Source organism: Sturnus vulgaris, chromosome 8 (assembly GCF_052056855.1).
Source record: "Sturnus vulgaris isolate bStuVul1 chromosome 8, bStuVul1.hap1, whole genome shotgun sequence".
NCBI lineage: Eukaryota > Metazoa > Chordata > Aves > Passeriformes > Sturnidae > Sturnus > Sturnus vulgaris.
Genome location: NC_142250.1, coordinates 143,127 through 150,694, shown reverse-complemented (window position 1 = coordinate 150,694; position 7,568 = coordinate 143,127). Strand labels below are relative to the sequence as shown.

The 7,568-nt window shown below is 43.4% G+C and overlaps 1 long non-coding RNA gene across 1 annotated transcript; it reads left to right on the top strand.

Moving 5' to 3' along the window:
* The first annotated feature begins 1,616 nt into the window (after positions 1-1,616).
* On the top strand, positions 1,617-4,458 carry LOC148222890 (uncharacterized). The gene is made up of 4 exons (XR_015805013.1): positions 1,617-1,731; positions 2,911-3,065; positions 3,617-3,721; positions 4,363-4,458. It is a non-coding gene; the product is annotated as an uncharacterized LOC148222890 (long non-coding RNA).
* The last annotated feature ends 3,110 nt before the right edge of the window (positions 4,459-7,568 follow it).

Below are 7,568 nucleotides of genomic sequence, written 5' to 3'. Positions count from 1 at the left end.
TGTGGAAAAGCCGTAACAAATGCCAGTAATGAAGGGAGTGCTGTCCTACATGAATGTGGAAGATGCAAGGAGCCTCAGCCCTTGTGCTAAATCTGTCTTATCTTGGGAAAGAAATTCCACCTCTGCCTCAATTTCTCCCTTTGTGTCCAACCAGATGGTATTGTTTAGTAATCTAATATGGCATGTGGGAGGCTGAATCTATCTCTGTCCATCACAAGAAAAGAAACACTACGTTTAGCCAGGCTCTCTGAAAGCCACACAGTATTTCTTCTGTGCATGTCAATAATTTGTTCTTCTTTTCCTTCAGATGACCCTGTTGGATGTGAACATTTGCACAGCAGAAGATGCTGAAGTTGTGCACTCCAACATGCTTCAGATGACTGAGAAACGAAAATGTAGGTTTGAAGAAGAAGTGGAGCACGTGGATGTACGTTTCTTTTATTTGATGACATATATCTTCATCACTCCTTGGGATTAGTCTGTTCTTCCTGTGCTCCCACCTGCAATGCCTTCTGCGTGGTAGGCTATTGATGTCACCTTAGAAAGAGGTCCATAGTGTGACAAAACACTCCAGAGAAACAGTTTGGTGTGGAAGAGTTTCATGTGGAAGTGTTCATAATTCTTGTGTTTATTATTTGTAATAGAAATAGATTGTATTTTTATGATCATTTCTATCTGAAATACATAGGATAGCGATGAATGACGTATGGCCCAGTCTGCTTAAGATCAGACTTCAGGAAGAGCTGGAAATGATCTCCCAAATGTCTTCCAATCTTTTCTATACATAAAAAAAGTCGGGCAGTTGTTTCTAAAGGGATAAATTATAGAATGTGATTTGGTGCTTTATGGTGCCAGAATAAACAGAAGTTTTGAGAATCCGCATTCTTACCAGTTTACTTGGAGACTGATTTTTTTTTACTCTCCAGATAGAAGACGCCATGTTGGATACCAGTCGTAAAATTCCAGGCAGCCTTTTATCATGTTACATATCCTCTTACTCATTCATTTCACCTTCCAGCAGTTTAGAAAGAACTTGTTCACTTGAATGTTTTTCTTTGGAGTGATTTGAAGGAGACGGCTAAATGGCCATAATCCAGGTAGAAACATAAAAACAAGGGTGTGCTATAAAGACAGGACTTCTTAACGCAAAGAGCCCTCTGAAATTCAAAATACCTGCTATAAAATTAAAAATGTAATCTTTGACTTTTAGATGGGAATTTCTCCTCTTCAGTTTCATTCTGTCAGGTGCATTTTTGCTAACTGCTTGATTCACGCTGAATGGACAGTCCTGTCTTATTGTTGGTATGGCAACAGCGATAGAGATCACTGCTGCTTTCTGTAGAAAGTGGCTGCAAGTTGCTATGACGAGATCTTGTGCAGGTCTAGAGTCTGATTGGATGTGAGGTTCTCATTGTTTCAGAACACCAACTTGGGGTGGCAGTGTCAGAGGTGTTCATTATCTAGGAAGATTTTCATAGGCGATGAGTTTTGCTGAGGTAGCTTTCTCTTCTGGGTGTAGAAGATATGTGCATAATTAACTTCCTTGAATCCTAAAGAGCTGGGGAGATTTTAGTATCTACGAAACCATTTTTACTAGCTTTTTTATGTGGCCTTAGATGATGAAAGTGATCTGGATACAATCTTAGAAAAAAGGCAAACGGTGAGCTGTGAGGAAGAGCTGAAGGAGTATTTGGAGAACACCCTTTCTTCTTGAGATCAACTTAGAACAAGGTATGAATTTGGTATGTTTTGTAAACTTAAAAGGTAGAGCATCTTTGAACATTGGTTGTACTACTTAGGCCTTGTTTTAATGCTGTTGTGTGAAGGTATGGAAAAAGAGTGCTTTTCACTTCATGTAAGAATATAGAATAATGTCCCTACTGAACAAGGTTAAGGCAAATAATGCCCACGGTTTAGGAATGGGACAAAGGAAGACTGCTATCATTCAAAAACCATAGCACATCAGTATTACTGTGCATACCATCACATCCATGCCTTATTCAGAAGGTAAAAGTAGTAGTGCAGATTCTTGGATCACCGGAATCAGAAGTTGGTCTGCACCATCATCTCTTCACTCATAGATTTGATCTCATTCAAAGTTCTAGGAACTCAGACGTTTAAGACAGCCAAGCACCGGCAACTTTAAAAACCATCTAAAAATGGGTACAATACCGCTCTCCTTCCTGAAGATCTTAGCAGCAGCTCTGAAGCCGTAGAGGAAGCAGCACTGTTCACACAGCCAGGAGGTCTTTCCTACCTGCTCGATCAGAGGCACATTAGAAGAGCAGTGTGGACCTGAGGGGCAGATGCACATACCTTCACACACCTCGCAGTGGGACTGTGGTTAGAGCTGGAGGTTTGATACTCTTCCTAATAATTTGAGCCGTTAAAACAAAGCCAGAGGTAACAGACCAAGTGAAAATACAATGCCAGGTTGCGGAAAGAGAATGTTACCTATCTGAACTCGTACAAAAATTCCCCATCATTCTCTTTGTTTAGGAGACCAAGCCAATGTCCGTGTAAATGAAAACAAGTGTGAATATTGATTTTTCTTGAATCAAGACTCAGCTTTATGTCCAAGTCAAAGGCAAATAAACCAGAAAGGCTCCGCTGAGCACAGTGCAGAACTAACATGGAAGACAGTCATTTGACCTCTTATGTAAGCAGTGTTGGTGTGGTTCCCCATCCAAAAGGAAGGATGTCAAATGCTTCTTTGGAAATATTTTAACTTCTCTGCGTTTCTTTCTTTGTAATGAACTAATCTCTAACAAGCCAGGACGTGATTGTGTTCAGTAGAAACAGATCAATGGCAACATTTAGCCTAAAGGTTTTATGAGATTGATCAGGAAGTTCGATTTCGATTTAAAGGCACTGTAGTCATATTTAATTTTATTTCTCTCCGCACTTGAGTCTCTTAAACAGGGACCTTCAATTGGACAGGAACGGGACACTGAAGCAAATTGTAATGGATGACGTAATGGCTTACCCAGAAGCATTTTGTGGGAATTGATTTCTTCTAGGTATCCATCAGCCAGCATTTTAGTGTGAAGGGAATCTTCAAACAGGTAAAACAAAAATTCCCGTTGGTTTCAAACCTGACTGCTATATTAATTTTTCACTTTGGAGAAAATTTTCATGACCTTTAAAATTCAGACTGTATCAAGTATTGTTTCAGCCATTGAAGAAAGTGCTTTTGATGGAGATAGGAGAGAGAAACCAAAACATTTCTCAGAGCCACACTTTGAGCTCTGTCCTTGTTACAAACGGCACTTGAGCAAATGCATTTGCCTTTGGAACAGAAAACGACAAGGTAACAGGCTTATCATTACGGATTTGAGTGTTCCAGGTTCTTTAGGTAGTAAGTGATCTATTCAAGATGATCTCTTCCTGAAATAGATCCATTTTGAGAAGGGATATGGATTTCTTAGAAGAAGGCAAATCCCTATGTTAAAACGGTGTGGTGGGTGTTTTTTGTTGTTGTTGTTTTGCAAGTTTTAGAACTTGCAAGGCACAATCGACTTCATAGTTGGAGATGCAGATAAGACCACGACATTCCAAACAGGTGTTTCTTTTTGGTTGTTTTTCAATCTGTCTATCTTTGGATTGTAACCAGTAGAACTGTGCTTGAACTGGAAAGAAGTAGCGGAGGTTTCAGAAGTGGAGCATGCGGTGGAACAGTAAGCTGAGAGCATTGTGCAAGGAGAGGAAAGAGGGGAAAATGGTAAGAGTTTCCTGAGTCGGAAGGGACCCCTAGGGATCGTCAAAGTCCAACTCCTGGCCCTGCACAGACACTCCAACAGTCCCACCCTCTGCATCCCTGAGAGCATTGGCCAAACGCTCCTGGATCTCTGGCAGCCTTGGGGCTGTGCCCATTGCCTGGAGAACCTATTCAGTGCCCGACCAGCCTCTGAGGAAAAAAACCTTTCCCTGATAGCCAGCCTAATCGTCCCCTGACACAGCTCCTGGCATTCCCTTGGCTCCTGTCCCTGGTCGCAGAGAGCAGAGAGCAAAGCTGTCCCTGTGCTGCCCTTGGGAGGAGCTGAGAGGTCCCAAGTGAGGTGTGAGCTCAGTGTCCTCTCTGCAGCTGAACCAAATGCCCTGAGCCACTCTTTGTATGGCTTTCCCTCCAGCCTCTTCGCTATCCCTGTGTCCCTCCTTTGGACATTTCTCCAATAGCCTGAGGTCTTTCTGACGCTGTGGCATCCAAAATTGCCCCCAGGGCTTGAAGAGAGCGCAGTCCCAGCCCAGAGCAGAGCGGGACAATCGCCTCTCTCGAGCGAGCGGTGCCAGAAGATAGGGACAGTTGTCAAAAAATCAGCTGGAGAAAGAAATCTAACAGAGAAACGGGTGATCTTGGCACAGGAAATGGAAGAAGCAGAGGAAGAAGAAGATGAGGAGAGGATTCCTTGTAAAAGTGAAGAAAATGAGCATGCAGAACAGGGACTAAGCATTATGCAGGTAAGTGAGCAAGAGAATAAGTTTGAAAGTGAAGGCAGTTTTGTCCAAAAGAAGGAGGAATAGGAAGTCTTTTTGCTGAGAATGAATAGAAAGTTTTTTTGCATTTAGTTTGTATACGAAGCGCACAGGGCTCTAGATCCTTTTGTGGGAAAATGGAGTGTGTAAAGTTGCCAATCATTTTGGAGCGAATTTGGAGGTTTTTGGGGTCCCAGGTGAATTTTGGGTTGAATTCTGGGGATTTGGGAGTGCCCAGGTGAATTGGGGGGGGCGGGGCGGGGCGGGGATTTGGGGAGATCCAGGTGAGTTTTGAGGGGTCCCAGGTTGATTTTGGGGGAGAATTTGTGGAATTTTGGGGGATCCCGGGTAGCGAGGTTTGGGGTGAATTTGTGGAATGTGGGGAGTCCCAGTTGAATTTTAGGGGGAATTTGTGGAATTCTAGGGATCTTAGGGGAATTTTGGGGTGAATTTGGTGAATTTTAGGGTATACGTGTGAATTTTAGGGTTCTCAGGTGAGTTTTGGGAATGCCAGACGTATTTTGGGGTGAATTCTGTCGATTTTGGGGTATCCAGGTGAGCATTTGGAAGTCGTGGGAGAATTTTGGGATGAATCTGGGGGGATGCAGGTGGATTTTCCGGGGAATTTTGGTGATTTTTGGGAGTCCCAGATGGGTCTGGGAGTGAATTTGGTGGATTTGGGGGTATCTGGGAGGGTTTTGAGGGGGATTGGAGACATTTTGGAGTGAATTTGGGAGGTGTTGGGGGGACTGGGTCTTGGGGGTGATTTGAGGGGTTTTGGGGGTTGCAGGTGGGATTTTGGGGTGAAGCCCTGGGATTTGGGGGTCCCCCGTGAATTTTGGGGTGAATTTGTGGGCTTTTGGGAGTTGCCAGGTGAGTGCTGAGCGTCCCAGGGGGGACTTCGGGGTGAATTTTGGGGATTTGGGGTTTCCCAGGTGAATTTCTGAGGTGGAAAGGTTCAAAAAGGGTTTTTTTTGAAAACAAGTTAAAGCCAGAAGGTTATTGAAAATTAATAGATGTGATGCAAGTAGGTAATATGCAGACAATACACAGCGAGACAAATCATGGGAAAAATACAGTGGTAACACATGAGTGTGTGAGGATGGGATCAGTATAGCTAAGGCTCAGTTGAAGCTGAATTTGGAAAAGCATGCCAAAACTAAGAATAATAAAGGCACCTACGGGTATTTCAGTGGGAAAAGGAAGATGAAAAGAAACCTATCACACCTCCCCTATTCCCCCCCCCCCACCCCCATAAGCCAGACAGGACTAGTGACAACAGACAAGGAGAAGGCTGAGGTACTCAACAAGTGTTGGTCTCAATTTTTACTGCCAGTCACTATTTCCACATCTCTCAGGTTATTGGACTGGTGGACTTGATTCTAACCCATAGTAGCAGGTCAGCTTTCAGACCACTTGAGGAACCTGAGCATGCAAGACCATGGGACCCACCCAGAGGCATGTCAGGGCCCTGAGAGAACTGGCAGCTGTAGTTGCTAAGGTGCTTTCTCCATCATATTTGAGAAATCAAGGTAACCAGCTGAAGTCTCCAGACACTGTGTTGTATTGACTCCAGTCCTCTTGGTCTTTTTTGTAAATCTTAGAGCTCTGAGTCAATTTCTGCAGAGGATTCCCAATGCAGTTTCAAAAATGGAATCTTTGTTACTGGTCCTCATGTTGATCTTGGATATTTCCATTTTCTGCACTCCTTTATTTTCGAAACATTTGTAATGACTGAAAAGAAAGCTGAGACGAGGCATTATGCTCTTTCCAGTGATAGAAATGGACCAGTATTCTTTTCAGACAAATATATTTTTGCTGTGTCTAAGCACATGTGCATACCTGTGTTTGATTTATGTGTCCAGGTTTTGGCAATGGGGCAGCCACAGGGCCGTCCTGAGACAATGGCCCAGGTGCTGCCCTGTCCCGCTTTCTTCCAACTGGCTCCACTTCAGGATGTCCTCCCTGCTGAGAGAAGAGGCTGGGACAGCACCTTTAGAAATGTGACTTTCTGGGGTTTTTTTAGTTTTGTTTTGTTTTGTTATTTTTAAAGTTACTAAAAACCTTCACCCTGATTTTTTGTGTTGGGTTTGGGGTTTTTTTTCAGTTTTGGGTGGGTTTTTTGGTGGGCTTTTTTGGGGGCTTTTTTTGTCTCTTTGGGGATTATTGGTTGGGGGGTTCTGTGTGTTTGTTTGGTCTGCTTTTTATGTTTGTTTGTTTGTTTGTTTGTTTGTTTATTACGGTTTTGTAGAGTTTTTTAAGCAAATTGATTGGAAAACTGAATAGTCCTCCACTATAGTCTCCTGGATTCACCTGAGACTCTTCCTAGGCATCTCCCTGATCCTTTTTGCAATGAGTCTCACATCATTCTCCTGAAGAAACTGTCTGCTTATGGTTTGCATGGGTGGGCTGTTTGCTGGGTGACAAACTGGGTGATGGCCAGGCCCACAGAGTGGTGGGAAATAGAGTTCATCCAGCTGGTCCCCAAGGCTCAGTCTTGGGCCCAGTCCTGTTTAATATCTTGCTCAGTGTTCTGGACAAGGGGATAGAGTACACGCCCAGGAAGTTCACAGATGATGCAAAATTGGCTGGTAGTGTTTTTTTCTTCTGGAGGACAGCAGGCTCTGCTTCTTCTTCCTCCTGTTCTGAGGTCGCTGCTCCCTCTTCATCCCTCATTAAGTGTGCTGATTTTGTCACTTGGATGAGAAAACAAACAATTTTAGCAACAATACTAGTGGCAGGGTACAAGAAAGGAAGAGTTCACACGAATCCCCCCCCGCCCAACAACAGACAATACCTGATGGCTCCTCTGCCCAGCTTACTGACTACACCGGAACCCATTATCCCCCAAAGATACTCCCTTCTCCCTTCCCCCAGCCATGATGTGAGATGGAATAGAATAACTAAGATTAAGATTCTCCCTATGGAACTCCATCATACTTCGATTCTGGGAAAAAAAAATTCTTGAAGTTCTATCATTTCAGATCATTTGAATTTGAATTTGCATACTAAAAAGTCTAGCCAGAAACTCATGACAATATTAATAGCCCATTCTAGAATGTCCGAGATGATAGACACTTCTTTCAAGAGAATGT